Below are 23,685 nucleotides of genomic sequence, written 5' to 3'. Positions count from 1 at the left end.
AATTAGAGTCCACGGTTAGGTATGTTTTGTTCCCTCCTTCTGTCTTCAGAGAGTCCTTCCCAGGGTAGCTGTATTTTGTTCTGGTCCCCAGAAGCCTGGACACGTCAGGAGTTACGATACCATCCACTGAGTAGTGCAACTTGCATGTTCAACCAGTGAAAATAACCAAATGCCTGGCGATCTTGCAGTTGAAGGGAAGAATTGCTATTACTTTATCTTTAGGAAGAACGATTTCATTACAAAATGTTGCCCAGGTAATTACAGATTTTGTTGAGAACTTCTTTGTCTTTCTAAGTCGTAGCATCTGAATGGCATAACTTTTCTAAGTTGCTCATCCTCCCCCTACTCTGCTGCTGGAGTGTATTGCTTCTGAAGCATCACATCCTTCCATTTCTGCCTTTGGTCACTATCTGTCCAAACCCAACGCTGCCGTTACTACCCCCATCTGTACAGCAACACGCAGTATCTTGGCATAACTCCCCAGACCTGGTCAGCACAAATGTCACTATTACACCTGAGCATCTATTACTTCTCGTAGCCACCCTGGGTACTGGGCAGCTATTACATGTGCATGAAGTAAGGCCATGAGGTGGTTTTGGTACCTTTGGTGTGCTGGTGGTCAACCGTTTGGAAGGCGCTTTTAGTGTATGTCTCAGCCTGTCATATCAAGCCTCTTCTGCTGTGCAGTGCTGCTGCTGCTTAGAACAGCTGAACGGAACTGACTTCTGCAACTATGAAAATATCTCACATAGTAGATAGAACATGGTAAAACAGTTAACAGTCATTAAAATAGTTTTCTACTACATTGTTCAGTGGTGGTAGAAATCACATTGCTTTAGTTGCATGAGAACAGCTCAGAGGCAAAGCATAACAGCCCCCAGTTGTTCTTGGCCAAAGAGACTACACTGGAGGCAGCTGGGGGTGTGAGGAAGCAGCACCCTTTCAGTGTGAAAACAGAGGGAAATGGGAAAATTGGGAGGTGAGGTAGACTGGCAGTAAGCTAGAGAAATGGAAAGAAGGGAAGAGAGAAGAATAGTATTGTCAGAACAGTACAAAACATAAAGTTCATGGGAGGTTGTGTAGTTTTTGCTGGTTTGGGTTTAAGTGGTTCATGCAGAAAAAAATGAAGTACTGTTTTAATTCTTGAACTTGTTGAAGCAAAGCTACAATTCAGTTATATTCTTAGGCTTTAAAAGGTCCATCTCCAGCAGTGTCCCCATACTCAGTGGAAAAGATGGCTGCTTGTGGCTGCAGTGAGTACATGCCCCCAGCCTGATTGCGTTCTCTTCTTAATTCTGGGTGGTGTTGAAGACTGTGGTTCAGTCAGGCCTGTAATCTTGAAGGCAGGCTGGTGACAGTCTGTCACTTGCATGAAAACTACTCCTGAGTGATAATTTGGAAGATTCTTTGTTGAGAATGAAACACCACATTATTAGAGACTTTACAACTATTGTATAATAAACAAGTACCATCAGTCAATTTTAAGTATGGATTTACCTTGAAAAGTGCTTGTGATTGAGGGGATAATGGGCAGTTCTGTGTTCCCTTGTTCAATAGCTTCCGGCTCATATATTTCTCAATTTATAAGCAGTTAAACCATGAAGCTCATCCAGGGGTGTGAAAGTCAATAAAAAACAGTTAGATTTTGCAGAATTCAAGTTGAAGACCAGGGTCAGAAGACTAGATTGGGAGCATTACTAGAAAAGAAATGCAGGTGAGAAGCGACACCCATTCATATCCTTTCATATTCTTGCAAGAGATTGCAGAACTGACCCTCCGAAACCGATGACTACAGCCCTGTCTGGTGTGAATTACTGCACCTCTGCTGACGGCAATGAGAGGAAGTCGTGCCAACAAGCAGAGCTGTGCCAGTTTACACTGTGTGAGACTCTGACCCGAAAGCTTCATCTTGTATTCTAAGCACAGTGTGTGCAGTACGGGAAACAGCACTTACAAGAACTCCCATGAAGTTCTAAAAACTCTGTATTATTCACGAGTGCTGATTTTTAAATGTTATTTATCTATATTTCCATAAAAACTACTTTTTCTTCAAAGTAAGTTGTTAGCATGGTGGTTTTTCATACACAGATATTTGTTAATTTGTAAACAAGAACATATATGAGTAAAAATAGCTATCACTGAAGGCATTTATATTCCAGTGAAAAAGTACAGGGTTGATCACAAACACCGTATAGTTATCAGTCCAACTTCCAAAAACTAGGAGAGGGAACAATTCAGAGATGTTCAGCAAAAAATTATCAAAAGAATTAAAATAGATTTGCGAGTAATTTAAAAAAATAAAAGAAAAATAAATTTGTCAGTTTATTTTAAATGAATAATTTAGACATCTCTAGAGCAAAGTTAGTTTGATCTTCAGGCTATTGAGATATTACAAATATAATTATCTGAAAATTGAGTTTTAAGAGAGCCTAAATTTGAGTAAGTCTGTTCCAATATTAAAAATTTTCTTTAGATTCCTCCGCCTAATGAAATTCACGTTGTATTAGACAATCCTCAATGCCAGGAAGGCTGGGAGAAGAACCATGTGCTTTGTCAGGAGGAGTGTGAAGGGAATTTCCAAGAAGAAAGAGTAGCCCCCTTAGGAGTGGCTTTCTGTGCATGTGAAGTATGCTGACCAAGAAGCGTTATATACCATTTTATAAGGAGAAATTAATAGATAGCATGTGATTGTGTCTTTTACTACAGGTTAGGCTTTCCTTGACACCTTTCTGTTTGCTTTTAAAAAATATAAATCATGCAAATACTGAATATTGTGCTGCCAACAGAGTGCCACTATATTGCTGTCCTGTAAAGTTTTAGATAAAGGAGTTTCTGAAGCTCAGGAACAGCGTATAGCTGTAACAACTCAGATCCTGAGCCTGGCTTATGGATGAATACGTATTCTTTTTCTCCTACAGCTGAAAACTAAACTTACAGTGAAATTGTAATTATTTTAGGCCAAAAATAGTGTTCTAGGAAGCTACTATGAAATACATACATTTCAGAAAACCAGAGTTCTTTTGTTATTTAGAAGTAGGACCCTGTTCTTAAGCGTGTGTGTAAAACACAGTAAGCATTGCAAACCAAGGCTCTGTGCAAGGCAATAGTTAGACAGAAGGCTCCACATCCAGCAGCCGCTTCAGTGGTTCTCGGGGAATAAGGAAGAACAGAACAAAACCTGCTGATGTGGATCAATGATTGACCCTTCAAACTTGAAAAATCACTGCCCTGACGATGAGATGTCTACAATAAACATTGTCAGGGAGTCTTTTCTAAGCAATAAAAAGAAGCACAGCAGCTGTTTTAACAGCTGTCACTCACATGCAAACTTAGGGTTGATGTTCATGCTTGTCTTCAAGGTAAACGTTAGACACATTCAACGTCTGTCTGTAACAGTCTGATCTGACATCTGCCCTGTGTGGTACCATTTCTTTCTAAGGACCTGCTGAGGCATTGGTCAGAATTTAGCAATTACCTGGTTTATGATAATTATTTTATGTGTGCAGACACATACAGAGTGCTGTACGGAAAATGACCTGTACAAAACATTCAATTGCATCTTGGTCCAGATGCTTCGCAGTGAAAAAGTCTCGGGGTGTGGTAGAGAGGGCAGCCATTCCTCTCTTTGTACAGCCACAGCAAGTGCGACGTTATTCATACAAAGTGAAGCGGCTGCATCCAGAGATGCGGCTTCGCTGGTTGGCCCGATTCTCACAGAAGAGCGGACATCACCCAGTCCCTGGCGCTGGTGAGCAGTTCCGACTGTGCGGGGTGCTGCGCTGGGCCCTGCCTGGTTTGTGGTGTGGCTGCTGAGATTCTGTCAGCGCTGCAGCCTTTCTCCTCGCAGCCTTTCTCTGCAGACGCTGCAGACCAGCGTCCCTGCAGAGGGGTCTGTGCTTCTCCTCGCCTCCTGCCGGAGCCCGCCTCTGACAGAGCCCAGAGTCAGGCTCATCGTTTCTAGTTTTGGTACAAATTTTTTTAACAAACCATTTGCTACAATTATATTATTTCTGTACTTGCTGTGGTTTGATTCAAGAGGCTTTCTGTTGCCACAGATCATATGGCCAGTTACCCAGTATTCTGTATTGCTTACCTCATTCAGATTCAGTATCTATTGCCGGGTAGGAGAGATTCTCTTAAACTGAAGAGAGTTGTTCATTCCCAGGTGAAGATCAGTGGTGTTGAATTATTAGCTTGTAAACTACAAGTATGTATCTGATCCCTTGGTCCATTGTCTGAGCATAAACTAGGGAGTGATTTGTAGACTGTTTTTCAGCTGACCGTAGGTCTTTATGATCGTAGGACCAGAGACGACAATGTCTCTTCATTTTATGGAAGTATCAGACACCATGAACTACATTCTCCGTTCACAGGGTTTAAAGACACTTGAATTCAAAAGAATGAGCACAAGAGGTCCTCCTTTGGGTTTCAGACCTAGGATAGAACAGGCCTTTTGCGTGTTGCACTTCACTGATTAAAAACAAAAGCAATGAAAAAAAGCTGTAGAACTACATTATTCTGGATCAGAGGAAGTATCTTCTACATCCCCAAAATAACTGAATGGATATTGCTGCTTATTTGTTTTTGTGTTTGAAACTATGTAGTGTAAAAAACATTGTGTATGCCTGCGAGAATTGAAAGAACTGATCGCTTGGAATTGAAACTCCAACCATAGTGAAATGAAATAGTTGAAAAGCTATCATTTTTTTCCGAAGAGTAACATTGATTTGCTCATTTAGGAGCATACAGCATTTATGTGCTCTTGGAGAAGTGGTTCTGTTTTGAAGAAATTTTTTCTTTGTTTCAATAGGATGGCCTAGGATTAAAAGACTTACAAATGCCTTAGATGCTTTTGAAATCTATATTCTCACCTAGTGTACAGGATCACGGCTGAAGGTGAGCGTGAATAATGAAAAAGGAAAATATTACTATAGAACTATAAGCTGAAATCTTGACATTCAGGGTCCAGGACCTAAACTGCAGTTAAAAAGCAAGAATTCAAAAATTAATTCAATTCTTTTGAGTGCTGTGAATATTTAGGACCAGAAGGAAGAACATTAAGAACTTGAATTACTTGAAAACTTGGAGCCAAAGCGGCTCTAAGGCAATAAAGGTCTTTTTTAATTAATAGTGGCTAATCAATAAACATTTTCTTGACTGAGAAAGGGCTGCTTGTTTTATGCAGGTAGATGCAGCAGAAGAGTCAAAGGTAATTTGGCCAGTGCCACCAATGACTGCTGTGTTTGAAAAACCAAACCACAAAATACAACAGGAATGAATAAAAGCGGTTGTCTGCAATACGCCATTATCTGTTCAATCATCCATTCTTCTAAATAAAATGGAAATGCTAATCCTGGAGAATGGATAAAGGTTCTTATAAGATAGCTGTACTATTTAATATTTTGCAGTAGAGATACTGGTGCAATTTTACATACATTACAAGATGTGCTGAAAAGATACAGAAGCATGAGTTGACCTTTAATGGGAGGAAAGATTGCAAATGCTGATCACAAGCTATGTCAGAAGGGTACTTAGAAAGTGCTATCAAAGACACACAGTTAGAAAGCTTTTGCCTAGTAAAGCAGAATTTCCATAGAGATAATAGAAACTTCAACTGGCAAAAATTCTGATGTCATTTACCTAGACTTGATAAACTCAGCTTTCATCACATTACTGCAGAAAAGAATAATGCATCACCTCAGCAAAAAATAGTAGTAAGCAAACTTGTGGAGGGCATGGAGAAGTACACTGGGGACCACAGAGAGAGCTTGTGCACAGAAACAACAGGATTAATAACACCTCTGTTCTCCCCTGTTGTATCGTACAGCTGACAGAGCTGGGGGTTTTCAGTTTGCTGGGGTTTTTTGTTTTGTTTTGTTTTAAGAAAAATTAATTAGTTGATACCACTGTACATTATAGAAGGTTCTTCCCATAATTTTTTTAATAATTTATGAAGTATTTCCACTTTGTGTTTTGTGTATCATGTTATCATTACCTTGCATGTTTTCCACATTGCTTTAATTTTTCTACTTGCCTCTCGGCCCTTGGCTTATCCTCTTCATCTTGAATTCTGTTGCCTTTCTATATGACTAAATCCTGCTTTGGCATCACTATAGTCTGTCTTGGTTACCTCGTCTGCTGTTGATATGTCTGTTATTGATAAAGGAGGAGAGAGACTTACATCTGCTGTCTCTATAGTTCGACTGGAAACTATTCAGCATTTTATTAAATAGGTGAGGCAGATGCAGGAGAAGAGGGTAAGTGGAATATCAAAGGAGTTGGGTTTCAGGCTATTTGAAGTTAACATCTTCTTTTGATTTCTTCGCATTTTATAGCATTCAAATCGTGGTTACTCAGCTTGTGATGGTCACTGTAAGAACTTTCCTCCCTAGTTCACGTTTTTAAGGCAATTGCCCCAAATATCTGTAGTAAAAAAACTGCATTGAAAATGTTAACTGAAACAAACTGTTGTGAGCGAGTGCAGTGCCTAAGAATTTAAAATTATCAGAGCATTTCAAGCTCTCATGTAGTGTTTTAATTTAGAAGAGATTAGAGTTGTTAGCTTGAATATTATACAATAGTTCAAAACTGATCCCATCTGGGAAATAAAAATGCACATACATTTCCAGGCATTTTTTTGTTGTGTTAGAGTATGTAATTTTTGGTATGGATAGTTTTGGCTGAAAGGATTTCAACAAGTTAAAACATCAAAATATTTGGAAACATGAAGGTGAAATATTGCTGTGCTTCTAGATGATAAGCCTGGCACTGGATTTTGGATTCAGATTCTGTGCTTTTCCCATTGAACACTAAGCCGATTAGACGTAAGACTGCCTTTCAGACTTGGTTCAGTTCAGGGGTGTAGGCTTACAGTAGTCTATTACATACACCCAGTGAGCTGGTGCCAAAGGGCTTTGGAGCTAAGACCCCCAAGATATACTGGCTGTTGTGTTTTTGAAGCTACTGCTGACTTTTGCAATGGTTGGCTGGTACCCTGATCTTGGAGCCTGAAGTTGTTCCACTCAGAAATCTCACTCAAGCACTTTGAAAATGAGCACTACTTGTATGGAGTGATGAGTGTTGTTCCCTCACCGTGGGTACTAGACCCTCTGAAAGTAATAAAGGGATACCACAGAGGGACCAAATATCTTCAGAAAGGAATATGGCTTCTAGCTCTATTCACTGGCATGAGACCATCAGCTGTGTTGTACCACCAAGGCTGCAAACACCTGGTGATCTCTTCAGCAGAGAAGTGCTGGCCTTGGGACAGCACATCAGTGCTGCGCTGCGTGGTGCTGGCACCCGGCGGGGTCCTGCAGAGCACCCAGCTTTGGGCGTCTGTTAGCAGGCTGTAGGTGCGGTACGCTCTGGCTTCCCTGGGGTGGAGCTGGCTTTACTCCACCGAGAGGTGGCTTTTGATGTCCGGACAGAACAACTCCTCTTAGGTCTTGTTTGTGCTAGAGCATTGTTGTCAACAGCAAAGCAGTTGAGAACTGCTAGAAGCCGTACGTCCTGTCCACACATGAAAGTGGTAGCTGTCTCTGGCCTTGGACGTGATGTGACTGGTGAAAGGTGTGCTCCATCTTATTCAGTTATATCTTAATCATTTCAGTGGCACTTCACAAGCGTCCATGTATTTTATTTTTTTTTTCTCATAAGAAAAATGTATTAAGTGGCTATTCTGAGGCCACAGAGTCACAGTACCCTGATATTCCATATGCTACCTTAGTGTTGAGTTGAAATATTTTTTAAAACTGAAGTTAACTTCCCATTTCCTGTTAACAGTCTTTCTCTGCCAGGTAGAATAGGTGTAAAAATGTCCATAGTTCAGTCGATTTTAATCTCAAAAATATCTAGTACAATCAGAAAAGAAGGACAGGGCTTTCCTTTGCTAAGTTGAAAATGTTTTTTAATTAATGCTTTTGGAGAAATAAAACAGCTGTGTTGGGTACCTGCAGTGTCTCATAATCTAATACCATTTGAGCATTTCACATTTAGTAAGTGCATTAATTCGAAATAGATCAGAGTTGCATAGTATGTAGCAATTACCAGAGTTATCCATATTTTAAAGGTGTCTTCTCATTGCAAATTGGCATTTCAATCAGCGGTTTTTAAAACCAATCGTCACTTACAATATAAATTCAGCATAAAACCAACATAGTTATTCGAACACATGTATAGCACTTGAAGATTGATGTTGTAGTAATTGTCGGATGGTTGTCAATTTAAACATTCTTTTGATTGATGTTATACTATCATCTCATCTGTTACTTCATCAAAGTTCTGAAGGTCAGATTTTTGTTTCTCCAATTCTTGAGAGTATGTGATTAACTGTTAGAGAAGGTAGTTAATACAGTAGATGGAAGATTCACTTTATAATTTCTTTAGTTTTATTGATAATTTTATTATGTCATGCCATTAATTGAAGTCATCCACTGGCTCATTTAGAATTCATGGACCAAACTCAGTCCCCATGAAAGCGTATTTAACTCCCTCTGTAATTACGTGAGCCATATTACTTTCACAGCGTTCATTTAAATTCTGATCAGCAATTCTGTTTCAGCTTAGTTTCTCGCTGCTATTGTTCACCACTTGCAGAGTAGGGTTATTTGCAGAAATGTTTATAGAATGATTGTGTCCACAGTGTGTTTTCTCTGAACAAGGGATTTTTTTAACTCTTGCTCATTAACCATCATTTGTCCAATCAGGAAGCAGAGAAAATATCAGAAATTATTTGTTCATATAAAATCTTGATTGAATATTTATGAGTAACTCTGAAAAAAAAAAAAATTGCATTGATTTATAAGGCAAGAAAAGAGCTATGTTTGTCAGATAATGTATTTGAAATCAGCAATCAAACTAGCTCTTAGCAAGAGTTGATTCAATCTAAACCTAGTTATATTTACAGAGTAGAGGTATTTTCCCCAAAAGAAAATATGGGATACTAGAGACTTTAATTTGGCATTGTTTCAAGAACCAATGGGTAGAAATAAAAGCCAGTTGGATGCAAATTAGGAATAAAGTGTATATACCTGTGAGAGCAGATGAATAGCTGTCATAAGAAGCAGTGACAGTAACAACTGGTCATCAAAGCCGACACTATTCTGGAAACTATAACTTAATGCAGTACAAGTTATTGGACTTAGAGGTAAGCAGGTGGAAGTATATAGCCCGTGGCATATGGAAGATCAAAGTAAAAAAAACTAATAGTCCTCTTTGGCTCTTAAATCTACTAACGTGCCAACTAAGTGGCAATCACAGCTAATACTTCTTTGAATTTTGATTCAATTTAGAATGTACAGAAATGACACCAAATGTTAAAGAACAGTGATATACCTTTAAAGAAATTGGTAATTTTTGTAACATAAAGAAACTTATAGCTTTTAAAAAAGTTGCTTAAAAGTTTCTTTAATTATTTGCCTTCCTGTTTCTTTTTGGTTTGGGTTTTGTTGTGTTTTTTTTCTTTCTTTTAAAGTGTGATTAAACAAATTCAACAGGGATAGCTCTGCTATGCCAAGCCTATCTGCTCAGCTGGCTGTCCATAAAGGCTTAGAGCAATCAAGTGAAAAAGCTGATGAATACATTTAAGTCATTCAGATGTTACTACAATATTAACTTTGTATTTGTTTAGCAGGGAACTGCAGTACAGTGAACATTGGAGCTTTGTTGCACTTGCTGTGTTAAAGATGTAGTGATTTATTCAGCATCCATATTCCATTCAGCATTTATTTTTAGTGCTTTCAAACTCTGAAATTAGCCTTAACATTGTGAGGTTTACATTGACTGACGCACTAATGGCATCAATTTTGGAAGGAAAAAATAGCAGTACCGCTTATGAACTCACAAGTTTTGTTAAAATAACATGAAGTTTAAATAAAAAACTGGAGACAACAGAGACAGGTTACCACATTAAACCTGGAATTTCTATAGATCATGCTGCTTTGCGTTTAGAATAGAGGTCTGTCACCAAAGGGTAGGGACAGGACTCAGGATGTAAGGAGGAGATCATGCTGATGATGGTAAGTCAGAGCTGTGAATGTCAACTCGATTTTGGGTTTTAGTCAACTCCTCTATTTTATATTAACGCATAACCAAATCCTTATATTTTTCATTTGTCCTCAAATGTGTTCAAATGAGGAAATCTCCCATTGTTCAAATAGAAATTACTAAATACCACTGCATTAGCGTAGTAGGTTGTGATAAAAAGGTTTCCTTTGTTAATGTGCCTGCACATTAACGTATATGAAAAGGCGTGCTTAGCAGCAGTTGTGCCTGCCTGAAGTTCAAATCTTACAAAATGGAAGAACTTTTTATCCAGGTTTGTGAACTAAAAGCTGGAAAGCTAGATCAGTGATGTGAACACATCGCTTTCACTTCTCTGATGTGAAAACGGATGGGTCTGCATGGACTCAGATTTTTTTCTGCCCTGTCTTCAAAACATTTTTCTTCCCTTCAGTGACTACAAGCACAAAATTATAATAAATCTCTACAGTCAGATCTGAACGGGTCAGATTGCACTCGACACCATATCGGGATCAGGTACATTATTCTGGTTCAGTGTCTCAGATGAGGATGTAGCCTGTCACCTCAGCTTTCCCATTCATTCATCTCCCAAGTTGTTCTTTGAATGTTGCAGGAATAAAATTTTCTGGTACCTGCTTTTAAGGCCGATGTGGTTTGGTTCACATGGAGAGGGCTCTGTTAGTTTGAAGCAGACCATGAGATTTCATTCGGAATTTCCAAGAAGTTGGTAGCGAAATTTTTAACTCTTCAGGTTTCTTTCCTACTGTGAGTCTGACAAGTAGAAGTCACGGAGTGAGTTGTACTAGAGATTCTCTGACAAATTGCTCTCCTGTGATTCTGGTTATCAGGATAACAACAGCGCTTTTGGAAAGGAGCATGCCGAAGGAAATAGCCTGTAGTTAGCTGTAGTTCTGTCCTGCAGATGCGTACCAAGGAAGGATCTGGAACAGCAGTTTGTTGACTGAAAATCCAACATTTTACTCCAGTCTGGTTTTGTTTGGGGGAAAAGCTAAGTATAATTAATGTGGCTTTGAATTAAATTTAGCTCTGGAAATGCTCTTTTGTGGTTTTGCTACACTTAATTTATGTCACAGACCAACATAATTTCACTCAGTGAAATAGGTTTCCCCATGTAGTAGTCTCATTGCAAGCAGAGGTTCAGTGTAGGAGAAATCTCCCTTTTCCCTGAAGCAGCGTGAGGCCAGCAGGGCTCTACCACAGAACGGTAAGGTGTCCAAAACCCACGGCAGGAGACTGCAGAGCCCGTGATCTCCGGTCACCTGCTCCACTGGGGTACTGCCACCCCTGCGCTACTAGGGAGGATCTGGTCCTAGAGGGGCCATGTGGGGACCCAGATTTGTGCTTTGGGGAGAATCAGCTGTGCAAAATAGTACAAAACACTTAAGTAGTTTATCGTACAATGTAATAACCCTTAGTCTTTTTGTTCATACGCAAATTAGGAGGCTGCTAACAGCAGTAACTGTTGTTGTTTTAGAACAATCAAAAGGATGTTGTAAAATGATTTTACTTAAAAGAGCCCTGAAAGAAGTTTTTTATTTATGTTGCAAATATTCAGTGACTTATGAGTGACTGATGTGCCTAGTTTTTGTATGTATTCTAAACAGCAAGGCAGAAGGCTTTTTTTCTTTAGGTCTGTGTCCTGCAGATATGTTAGAGGATAATCTACTTCAGATAATAAAATAAAGGCTCCTAAGACAGGCAGAAAATGCAGGGGAAAATCTGTGACATAATCTGCCTTCCGTGATGAAAGCAGCTTAGCCTCACAGCCTAGTGATACCTCGGCAGCCCGGAGCTTAGCATAGCTATTTTAGCTATTCACTGTTGTACTTGAAGGTCATTTAAACAACCTGGGTTTAGAGTTGCTGGTTTTACTGTGCTGCCTCACCCACCTGATGAGCTGTTACTCAGAAAAGCTGAGTCTCTTCTACTTGGCCTGTGGGTACCTGTAAGGCCTAACTAATTTATATGTGAGCCTTCACAGTATGATGGAAGGCCCCAGAAATCAAGCCCTAATGAATGAAAACGGGGGGGAGGTATCGTACTATTTGCACACTTAAGCAACGTGCCTTTGCATATCACAGTATTTACTGTTCCATTTCTGGCCAAGGTTTACAGCCTGACTTGTGCAAGGGGCGCAATACGAAGTTGGCAGTGTTCTTTGTCATAGACGAAATGAAGCTCACTCGGTCAAGCACAGTAAGGCTTCCCACACAGCTGGGACAGTTGAATTGGCATTAATGAAAGCAATTTTCTGCTTTTTAAACAGCTTTGTTTATTTATTTATTTGTTGCTAGTCTAGACAGTCTTTTTAAGACTGAAGTGTTCATGGTAAAAAATCTTTGCTAATGCTACTTCTAATGTCCCTCCTCATTTCCATCTTTCCTTTTAAAAATGTCATTAGCACTAAAAGTACATTCAGGGATGAAAATGTATCAGGTGATACTTTTCTTTGCCCTTTTCCTGGGGACCAGAAGAGCAGAAGAAAGGAGGAATCTCTGGGATGTGAGCACAGTATTCCAGCCTGAGACACGTTTTGATTTTCTTTGTAGAGCTTTGTGAACTTTGCAATTTATTCATGAACACAGGCAGGATCAAAGCTGCGGTTTTTGCATGAGGTCATAGTATACAGACTCCTCATTTAAATTCCAGATGCTGACTTTTTTCTCTGAGTGTCATTTGCTGTCGCCCTGCAAACAGCGGAGCCACTACTTCAGAACATTTGGTGGGCAGGAAAAGTGCCATTTCTATTAAGGTACATTTATTTCTCCATTTGCTTTGGAAGGCTTAAAAACGTTTCAGGAAAGAAATTTTGGTTTAGGATACAATTGGGTTGGATAAAATTTCATGAGCTTCTGACAGTCTCTACAGAGAGACCAACAATAAAGATTGAAACAAATCAGTTGAAGTGATAGACTTTGTCACTTGAAATACACCCTCTACAGCTAAGGGAAAATGAGTTTACTTTTTGTAGGCTATTGTATTTAAGGATTTGCTTTGATTTTGATGCTGCCCATTTAAAATATCAGAAATTCTTTTCCTCAGCTCAATGGGCTTAACTTTGTTTAAGAGGGGAAATACTACCGAACGTGTCAGGGTGGGAACGCTGAGTAACTTCCCTTCGTTCTCCACGGGACTGAGAGGTGCACCAGTCTGCACCTTTCACCCCTATCCACTCAATAACCACACCAAAGTCCCTCACCTACTAAAGCAAGTAGCACAAACTTGAAGTGAAATGTAAGTGATGCTTTGACCTTTTATAAGAAGAGAAAAGCTCAACTATGGATGACAGAAATGGCCAACAAAAAATGGTAGAGGTGCTCTCTGCTCTTTGTTTTCTCTGGTGGCTATCAGTCAGTCATGTCTGCATCATCAGTACTCTAACTCACTCATCCTCCATTAATATACTGTTGTGAAGTTGGCTGTTAAGTCACATAAGTCATTTGAAGAAAAGGAAATCACAGCATAGACATCAGATGTCTGAAAATTTATTCATATTATCAGAAGTGCCACTGGTTCTTTCAAATACTAAATGTATGGCTGCTAAGCCTGGCAGAGATTTCATTTGTTATAGAGTAGTTTAATAAAATAATGCTACTGAGCATGAAAGTTGGCCATATGTAGTATTTGCCTGTTCTGTAATTATAGACTGTATATGACATGAAAACCTGAGGCAAAACCTCTGCAAACTTTAATAGTCTCTGGGTTTTACTCTGAAAAAAGACTAATTCTAACCTGGGAAAGGACTACAGAAGCATCCACTGGGTAGCTCAAGTGGCAGAGCTTGGTAAGAGAACCACTTACCACTGAAATTGCAACACTAAGCGTTCTGTATATGGAAATGCACAATATACCTGCAAGTAATAAGCCTTCAAGATGGAGTTCTCAGATGGCAGTATGTCACAATCTCAGCTGTACAATTCCCGAAGCCACGTGAGACTAAAACCTGAAGAAAATTGCCTAGGGTAGTGCCATACATCTGTGCCGAGTTTCTCTTGCACTTCTGTCTTTAAACAAAGTAAAATTCTTTTCCTTGTTTTGGTGTTTATTTTGAGGTCCTCTGCTGCACTGCAGAGGTTTTTCTAACTAGTCACTGTACTCCAAAGAGCTAGTGCTGCTCTCCTCATGGATCACCACATTGCGTTCCTAACTAATTCACGAGTTTAATAATACGCATAATAAGACTTTTACAGTATAATGATTATACACCAAGCACCGAGAGGTTAGGAAGTCAAGTGGGAGGTTAGAACTGCTGCTGGGGGAAACACTGCTAATAGGACTAGGTGAAACCTTCAGAGCTTCCCTTTTGTCACTGGTGCCAGAGAGTCATGACAGACTGTGGGATGTCCTAGGCTATTACTTCAACTTTAATTTGCATATTAATTTCAGCATGTTTAGTCCATTGTAATTTAAGTCTCTAAGTGGGTTTTTTATAGCTTGGCTTCAGCCACTCTGCTAGCCTAGACTAAATCTAACGGCAGGTAGCCCACCTTCCCATAAAACCTGGGGGGATTTAAAAAATCTCGGTATGAAGCACCTTTCACTGTTTTACATTCAGTGAGTCCTACCGGATCTTTAGCTTCCAGCGTCACCTCAGTCTCGACAAGATGTTCCACCCGTGTTCTGACTGCAGCCTTTGTAGAGTCAAATCAGTGTATGTTTTCATTTAGGACAGTGTATTGATGCTTCTTGTTGTATATCATCTATAAACTGTATCACATGCAAAGAAAGAGGGGGAAAGATTCCCTTGGATCCTGACAGTTCATCTGATTTCGGTGGAATTACATCAGACTTATTTTAGGTTTGCTGTGAATGACTGAAGCCCCATTTTTCTTGCTATGGGATTTACTCCTTTGCGTGTTGTAGAAGCAGGACTACAAAATCACCACGTTTGCTGAGACTTTTTAAGACATTAAGAGCAGTTTGGTTTGCATTTCAGTTTGTTCTTCTCTCAAAGGTGCTTGCAAGAAGGTTGCTTTATAAACTTAAGTTTGACTGATGAACTCTTGTGAGTGTTTTGTTTTGCTGGGAAAAATAAGTATGTTCCTGCTGGTAGCGTAAACAAACAAAAGATAATCCGACTTTCACTAACCAGCTGAGGTTGAAATGTGCTGCCTTTTTATTTTCCCTTTCTGTACATAATGCCTCACTTTTAATGTCAGTATTTTATTGTCTTCAGCACCAAAATAACTAATTTTTGGACAATTTTTCCTGTAGTTTGCATATGTTGGTGTCAATGTGGTACCTCTGGAAACCTTAAATCAAATGTATGCATGATCCTAAGAAGAACGGGTGAGATCTGGCTCATCTAAAATTAGAAACAGGTTGTGATTGCTTTCAGTGGAGGCAGGAGAGGCAGTAGGCAGAGAGACTAAGTAATGTCTTTAAGGAGCTGGGAGTTCTTCTCAAAGGTGTCCATGTAACTACCTTACTTTGTCTCCTTCACAAAATGCCGGAAGTGCACAGCACTTGTGGAAGCCAAGAGGAATTAAGGACCTCTGTATCCGTAGTGATTGCTCACTACCATCCAGGATTAAAGACGACTGGACTTCATTTAAAAAAAAAAAAAAAACTCCCAAACCCTTGAGATCAAGATGTTAGTAGAGTACCTTAATTAAGAAGGTGTGGCACTTGCTTGTAACTTGCCTGACTTGACTTATTAGTTGCAGACACAAAATTTTATCAAATTCAGTGCAGAAAATGGTAAAATAGTAGAAATAACACAATTTATTTTAACAAACATTCAGAAGGTTATACCACTAGGAAAAACACGTACATTTTTTCTGAGAAGTGGTGAGCTACCTGAATCATCCCTGGCACCATATTATTTTATCGTTAGGCTTATTATTGTAGTTGTGGGCATCCCAGTAATGACCCAGAAATCTATTATATTAATTGCTCTACAGCCTCATAATAAAAAGTACGTCCTTGATTTGAAGAGCTAAATTCTACAAAGAGAATATTGGGAAGAGGAGATTGTGGCAGTGGGGAGAAGGGAATGCCGTGAGGTACTGACATAGCATTCTTGGGTAATGCTTTTGGTACATCAGCAAAATTATTGTTTGATAGATAAATATCTTATAATCTTTGAGACATCTGAGCAAGAGGGAAATGCCGTGGAACGTGCAGAGGAAGATAAGTCCCTTGGTAGATGCCAGCTGTACTTCTCCTAGCATCCAGGAATATTTCCTTGTAAAATGTGACCAATGAAGGTTAGCATCCTGATGTAATTAGGAGCTGGAAGATAACCTGTTTATACTTGCTAGGCTGATAAGTGAAAAGAGGAGGGGCTGAGAAGGGCTTTGAAAATAAAGACAAACCGTTTATGCAGCATGTAAAACACAAGTGCGAGGATGTTGCCTTCCTGAAAGGCAACCTGAAAACCAAATTTTCAGAAGCATTCAGGATGGATTTGAAGAGGGCATGAGTGTTGGTATCAGTGAGGAAGCCAGCAAGGGTCAACTTTGAGTGGAAAAGGTGTATTTTAGAGATTCTGCAGGGGAAAAAAAAAAGGCTGTATAACAAGATTTGATGACTTTGGAAGAGGTTCGAGATGAAGACGTGCGTTATAGAAATGCGCGATTACCTGGATGTGACAGTAATGTGAAGCGCTTGGGTCTAGCTGTGAAAAGGTAAAAAGTCTGCTTTTAAACCTGTTGATGCTCAGCCACCAAAAGCTTATACACAGCTGGCAATGAAATAGCTCAGATTTTAATTTGGCCAGGAGGAGTCAACTCTGGTGTCAAGGATGGACCAGAGCATCAGCATATGGGGACAATGGCTGAGTTTGTTTGCAGGTGGGTATGTGTTGAAGGAGAAGAAAACAGGGTAAGACAGACGTGGGGTTCTGTAGGAATCCACAAAGAAAACCGTGAAGGGTAAAGAGGGATTTGTGAGAGAGGGGAAAAGGAAAATTCAGACAGGCAAAGTCACAGGAGCCATAAGACAGCATGCTTTTGAAAAAAAGGACAGTTGTCTCTGCCAGAATGGTTCTGATTTTTATTTTTTTACTACCTTTTATTTTTTTGCCTTGGAAGAGTTGTAGAGATCTTGTGTAGAGATAAGAGCAAAACCAAGAGAACCTTTAGGAAGTGAATCAAGTAAAATTTTAATTTATCCAGGTCTTGTTAATTCTGTAGTTACCAGCATTAGGAGAACTATGGAATTAAGTACTGAAAGCATATGTAAAAACAACGACTGACAGTTCCATTCAATTTAAAAAGTGGAGCTTAAGTAAGAGGATTTCTCTTTGCTTGTTTTAAATAAAACTAAAGCAGAATACCAAAGTAGGCAACAGCAGAATTAGATATTCCGCTGCAATATAGGTTCATGAATTTAAATTTAAAAGTTTGCCATTGAGTTCCTCTCTGTTTTCTATTAAAATAATACGATAACATTTTTGTGTCTTTAAGCCTGCATTTATAGCATCACACTATATTATTTAAAGTTTATGAGCACCTTGGCTTTATTGCTATCAAGTATTCTTGCTTTAGAATTCAAAAGTTAATTAGTGCACGGGCATGAAGAAGAGCAAGTAGGTCAGATCATCAGTATGCTGGTGGGTTAATTCAGTACATACAAATCTAAATACTGAAGTGAAATAGTGAGTAGTTTCCTTCTTACACACTTTACAATTTAAGTCTAAATTGTGGTGTTGGTCAGCCCATCAGTAAGACAGGTTTCATAGTGAATAGATCCTCAGCATGGATATGGTTACAGTTGTTCTAAAGTTGTATCACCAGGCTGCACCAGCTGAAAACCTACCTCAGAAAAATAACATGAATCTTGTAAGGGTTGACCTGTGGCACAGGGGTAACTTTCTGTAATTCTCAGCCTTATGCTTGTACTTCTTCAGCAGTACTTTTTTTAGGGCAGCATGGGACACAGTGATGCTGTTGATCGTGGCTACAGAACAACACAGCTCCCCCCCACCCCCTTCTCCTCTCTGTCCCTACAAGAATAGGAAATGGAAATACACTTGATTTTTATCTAGTGATGTTTTTGTTTGTGTTACTCATAATGAACGTGGATTCTGTTGAGTTTTCTTATCGGGGTTGGAAAGTTCTTTCGTTCAGATGTGTTTATGTAACAAGAACCGCTGGAATAAAAGTCAGGAACAATATAAATAGCCAAGTAACAGCAATGTTAGTGAAGTCTGGATTTACTGGAATCCACCAGACTGTGCTCTTTAGCTGGAGTTGTAGTCAAGTGTGAATCTGCTGTGAGACTTGGGACCTAATATGTTAATATATTACTCCTGACAATAAGTGACTTCATGGATTAATATGAAGAAAAATACGGTTCAAAGATGGAATAAAGTAGTGGTGAATCAGGTTTCTTATCCCTCATAGTTATTATGCCAAAAGCAGGGTAGCAAATAAATACTGCTGGTGGTGAGCATTAAGTTTGCTCATTATAAATGCAGAGTCATGTACCAGGCTCCAGCGTGATTTCACCTGGGAACACTGCCATAAGGATTACAAATGGCTTTCAGCCTGAAAATTGGTGTGTATTGCTTTAAACTTCCAGTGGGGAGTTGGCAATTTATCCTTCAGATAATCATCTTGTGTTAAGTTGAACATCTTACTGTAACTTTTTGCTACATGATAAACCAGCTCCTATGAATAATTTACCGCAACTGGCAACCCACTTGAGCTCCAAAGCCTTTATCAACTCTGGTGGCTTTTCAAAGCTTAATAATAAACTTGGAGCCAAAAATCTCATTGCGCTTAAAGTCAGTGGAATTTCAGTGTTAATTGCTATGGGAATCGCTATTTGACCTTTTAGGGCAAACCTCTTGTGAATAGAAACTCCATTACGTCATTGTGAGGACAAAGGCACGTATTTGTGTCCAGGTAAGCAGAGCTCATTGACCTTCCCTTGTACTCTGCAGCGTCACATTTTTTTTGGTGCAGGTTTTATTTCATGTAGTTGTTTGAAATATTTTCACTGGGAAAAAAAAGCTGTCTGAATTACCTGGGCCTTCACTGCTCTCATGGCAGATTTAGGATGTGTTCTGTGCTGCACCACTGCAACGCAGCACGAGATGTGAGTATCCCACCAAAATTATCGTTCTAGCCCTCCAGGAAACCTGCCGTGGCAATCGAGTTGGTAATTTTGTAGAAAGACCAGTGACACCTTTCAGTTTGCCAGGCCCAGACTGCCTCGGCTGAGCTGTACCAGTGGTGTCTGTCCCAAGCTCTGGGCCCGTTCTGGCTGGCTGGGCTGAGCTCGCTGCCATCGTGAGGGAACTGAAGTACTAATGGGATTTTGTGAATTGTGCTTAGCATCGTTCCCCCCGTGTAAACAAAGGTACCAAATCTTGTCAGATGATCGCTAACACCAGGAAAGAAGTATCTGCTTGGTCCAATGGCAAATAAAGGGTGAAGCTGCTTGTGCTTTATTCTGGAGTTGACCTGAGTAGTAGTACTATATACAACTTTTGGTTTTATCGCTGTATTGTATTGTAAGTTTTCCTGATAGTCAAGCAAATTTTTGGGAAAAGTTAGGCTTAGAATATTAAATAGAAAAAGCCAACATACAGCAAATGAGTTCATCTGAAATGCAGGTGGGAAAAGTATTTAGGACACCAAGTTTTGTCTAATGTTTCGTAGTCATTACGAAGCTCTCAACTCCCACTCATTTGTGTCTTCATCTTTTATATGTCTTTTTAGGGCAAATAAATTTTGTTATTAAAAAAAATATTTGTTTAGAACAAATAGCAAATATGCCGTTACTAAATCTCACTTTTTCACCTTATGAAGATTTTTGTGAACCTTTTTTCTAGTTTTATTAATGCAATACCAATCTCACTTTGCGTGTCTTATATTTTGTCTTAATGTGAATAATCAGATTATTAGGTGGAGCAAATGGGAAATGAAGCAATGGCCTTAGAAGGGACACCTCTAGGAAAATAAATTCAAGATAGCTAACGAATAATTGGTCCTTTAGTTGGAAGATGCAGTTTTATAAGCACAGGGAAATTTGCAGGCCAGGTTTCTCAGCAGCTCTGCAAAAAATTGGAAACGGTTCACCAAAAAAGCTCACCTTTTACTGTCCAGAGGAAGATTAGTTATGAAAGTGACGAGTTATGAGGCTGTTCTTCGAGAACACATGAGAGACTGAAACAGAAGCCTTGTGGCAGAGAACTATGTCAGGCTTTGAAGGGAACCGATAGGCTTTTCTTCAGGCCCAGGTATGAAGCTTTTGTTACTTTAATCATTTGCTTGCTGCAAATTGTTAGATTAATAACACCAGGTTTTGTTTTGAACAACTTCTTTTGGTATCACTTGAATCTGCTGTGAGCCCCAGGCTTCTGGAGGAAGTTTCGTGAGGACACTGAACACAGCTGGACCTGGAGTGAGGGCAGGGAAAGCAGGCAGCAAGTGGCAGCCTCCGGAACCAGCCTGTCAGCTTGTGCGAACGCGCTCATCCACCCTTGACAAGCACCTGGTGGGAGCGTGGCTGAAGGAGATGTGGCAGTGCCTATGGCTCAGGCCCCATGTTGACGCTGACACTTTGCAGATCACAAATCCTGCATACTTTTTTACAGAGTTTCTAGCTGACAGTAATGCTGAATCCTTGTAGTTTCACTTTTTGTGAAGATAAGTGCCTTTTGTTGAACCTAACTGATTTCCTGAACAAAGGTGCTCCCTTCCAGTTAGCCAGGAGATATCGTTGTGCATCAATACTCTTATAGCGAAAGAAATAGATAGTAAAGTGCTGTGGACTAGAACAGACTCAGGAAACACAAGGAGGCTTATTTTGTTACAGAATATGGGAGCTGGGTTTTTTTCATCATGTGCTTTGGTACTAACATCCAGGCAGTATTTTTCCGGTGGAAATTCAGTAGCTCCTCCGGGACTATGTATATGATGGTGATTTAAAAATGTGTGGTTGTGTTTTGCGAAGGCTGTGTCTTCAATGGGAATGCAAAGGAACTTTGAAGGCTGTAAATCAGCATAGATTTGTCAAGCGTCTTGACTTCAGTGGAGCTAAGCAAATGTTTGGCTGTTGAGTCTCCAGTCCCTTGAAGAACGACTGCTGTGACATTTGCTGTTGTAACAGAAATGAAAGGTCCAAGTTCCCAGTAAAATTTTCAAAGTCACCCTAATGACTTAATAGTCCATATTCAATATTCAGTCATTTGGACTTCCAAGAAAGTACTAAAGTGATTGTTCAAAAATAACTTTTCTAAGTTACTGCAAGATTTCTCTCCTGTTGTGTTAGTTGATGATGATGTTGCAATATCGCAGGAACAAATGTACTGGTAAAATGTGTTTTGCCTGTATCTTCTGAAGGGTTGTAAACAAAAGTGCCTCAGTTGTCCATTTTGTGCTGAAGTGGCGTGCAAAACAGCTAGTGTACTTGTTGATGCTTGTTAAAAGCATCCTCTTGAAGAAGTACTGCTGTGGGCATTTATCTTATCTCATTAACAACTTCTTTAAATCACAAATGCAAACTAGTTTTTACAGGGCTACACATAAGATGATAAAACATGAGTGTGGTTTTAATCTGCAAGTTTCTATTTTTGTATTTTACCTGCAGGTCAATTTAAAATATGATCAATAGAAAGTCATATATGTGCATACCTAACAAGTGTTATGAGATGGTAATTCATTTCATGCAACTCAGCTGGTTAATCTCCTACTGCCCACTCCAGAACGGTAATTTGTGTACCATCTTTAAACTAAAAAAAAAAAAAAAAAACCAACGACCAAACTACAAAAAAATTCATTCTGGGGTTGGGGGAAAGGAGCCAGGGACTGTCCATAGGTTTTAAGGAAACTTTTTTGACCACATGCAACACAAACCATTACCTTGCTGTCTGCTAGCGTGCTGCTCAAGTAGACTTTGTAGAGGGTCTGTGCTTTTCATGTGATACGTCCATTAGGAAAACACCGTAGTCAAATCTACCAGGTTGTGTGATGTTTTCAATTCTGGAATAAGATATGGTATTATTGGATAAGATGCTATAATATTTATTATAATTAATATCGAGAATAATTAAATAATATCCATATTACTGGCTAAGCAAAGCACCGTCCTGGAAGAACGTAATTAGGACTAACTGCCACCTTACCACAGTCGGTTTCAGTTTGAACTTATTTTTACACGCTGCTTAAAAGCTGAAAGGTGCCTTTCCCAATACTAGGTGAGAATGCAGGATTTCACACCTCTTTTGCTAAACTGGTCCACAATGAAAAATGAAGTGATATTAGCAGGCAGGGTGAGCTCATTAAAGATAAGCAACAACCTGCTAATTATGTCTATTAAGCATAATTGCATTTGATTGTTCTATTTCTGCACAGTTTTGCCAACAAACAGAATTGGGTAATTCCCCCAGCCAGAGCCATCATTCTGCTTCTGCCCAGAAAGATGCTCACGCTGAACTATTGCTGATTTGACATTAAAAAAAAAGCTGGTGGAGTTGCAGTAGGAATTGTGATTGCTTTATCCAGGAAGATGAAAAGATTACCTGGAGCCTTCAGGCCACTCTGTGAAAGGCCGAGGAGACTGAGCTAATAAAAACAGCTCAGCCCTGAGGGTTTGCAGGTACACCACTTTTTTTTGCACAAGCAGCCCAGTGCTAGAGCGTGCTCTTCTCAGTTCCAGCCAAGCCCGCTCATTTGTTTCCAGTGACTGATGTGTATCTTTCTTTAACAAAAAAATGCAACCCCCCCCTTGATTTTCTTCTAACGTGTTTTCTGTGGTGACAATGTGCTGAAAAAACGGAAGTAACAAATCACTTCCTATTAGTAAAAAATACAAATAACTGACAATTTCGCTCTCATTTTTCTAGTAGTAATTTTAGGTAAGAAGCAAACAAGCTGCAAGAAAACGTTGATCTATAGGTCAATGTATCTTAACGATCCCCTTTAAAGATCATCTTGATCTTATTGCCTTGCTCTATCACTACCTCAGTCTCTCTCCAAAAAAGGCATCTGGAAAGATCTTAAATATATCTAAAATAGTTGCTGTTGGTCCTTCTACAAAGCACATTCTAAATGTTTATTGGTATTCTGAAGCATCAGTTTTGTTTGCAGGAACGTTAATTATCTAACTTACGGCTGGAGTCCATCGGGGTGGGGTTGTGTTAGTCTTTCCACAGTTCTTAGGGTTTACTTCAATCAGTAATAACCAGCCATTTAGGAAATGTGCTCTGCTGGGTCCTTTTATTTACCCTTCTCTTCTCCTGTAAGGCATGACTGAACTATTCGACTTTTCTCTATTCATACTCTTAAAACCTCGACTCACCTCAGTTCAGCCAGCTCAGATTTCTGTTACCGTTTCCGTGGGGTGAAAAAAATTAAATGGATGAAGGAGGTCAAACCTTTCATTAGTATACAACATTAATGGCAACTTCATAAACTTTTATGCAACTATGTCATTTTACATCTGCTGTGGATCTGCCCTGGAAGTGTTCCAGGAGGGTCAGCAGAGGACGTTGTCTTGTGCAGAAATACCACCATTTCTTTTGATCTGTATTTAATCTCTGCATTGACTGATTTTAGCATTCAAAGTTGGCTTTTTTACATGAAGCTCCCAAATCTCTCCTGAGTCCTGGTTTGTTCTCTTTCTCTGCTTTCTCTCCTATTTGCAATTAATATTTTATCAGAGTTTTCACAAATAAGAATATGCACA

At 39.4% G+C, this 23,685-nt stretch overlaps 1 protein-coding gene and 1 long non-coding RNA gene across 31 annotated transcripts in view; one reads left to right on the top strand and one right to left on the bottom strand.

Annotated features, from left to right (window-relative positions):
* LOC141742801 (uncharacterized) overlaps nt 1-23,685 on the bottom strand; it is a 343,134-nt gene that overhangs the window by 12,347 nt on the left and 307,102 nt on the right. For 17 of the 18 annotated variants that reach the window (XR_012586865.1, XR_012586870.1, XR_012586873.1 and 14 more), the window contains one exon: nt 21,861-21,980. This is a non-coding gene — a long non-coding RNA (uncharacterized LOC141742801). Of the gene's footprint in view, nt 1-6,596; nt 8,775-21,860; nt 21,981-23,685 lie in introns of those variants that run through there. The other variant, XR_012586880.1, reaches the window with a different exon arrangement.
* Nucleotides 1-23,685, top strand: part of GALNT18 (polypeptide N-acetylgalactosaminyltransferase 18) — a 281,814-nt gene that overhangs the window by 203,927 nt on the left and 54,202 nt on the right. The window lies entirely within an intron of this gene.

Source organism: Larus michahellis, chromosome 4, assembly GCF_964199755.1.
Source record: "Larus michahellis chromosome 4, bLarMic1.1, whole genome shotgun sequence".
NCBI classification, from domain to species: Eukaryota; Metazoa; Chordata; class Aves; order Charadriiformes; family Laridae; genus Larus; species Larus michahellis.
The sequence above is the reverse complement of the archived record's forward strand: the minus strand, read 5'-3'. Positions and strand labels throughout refer to the sequence as shown.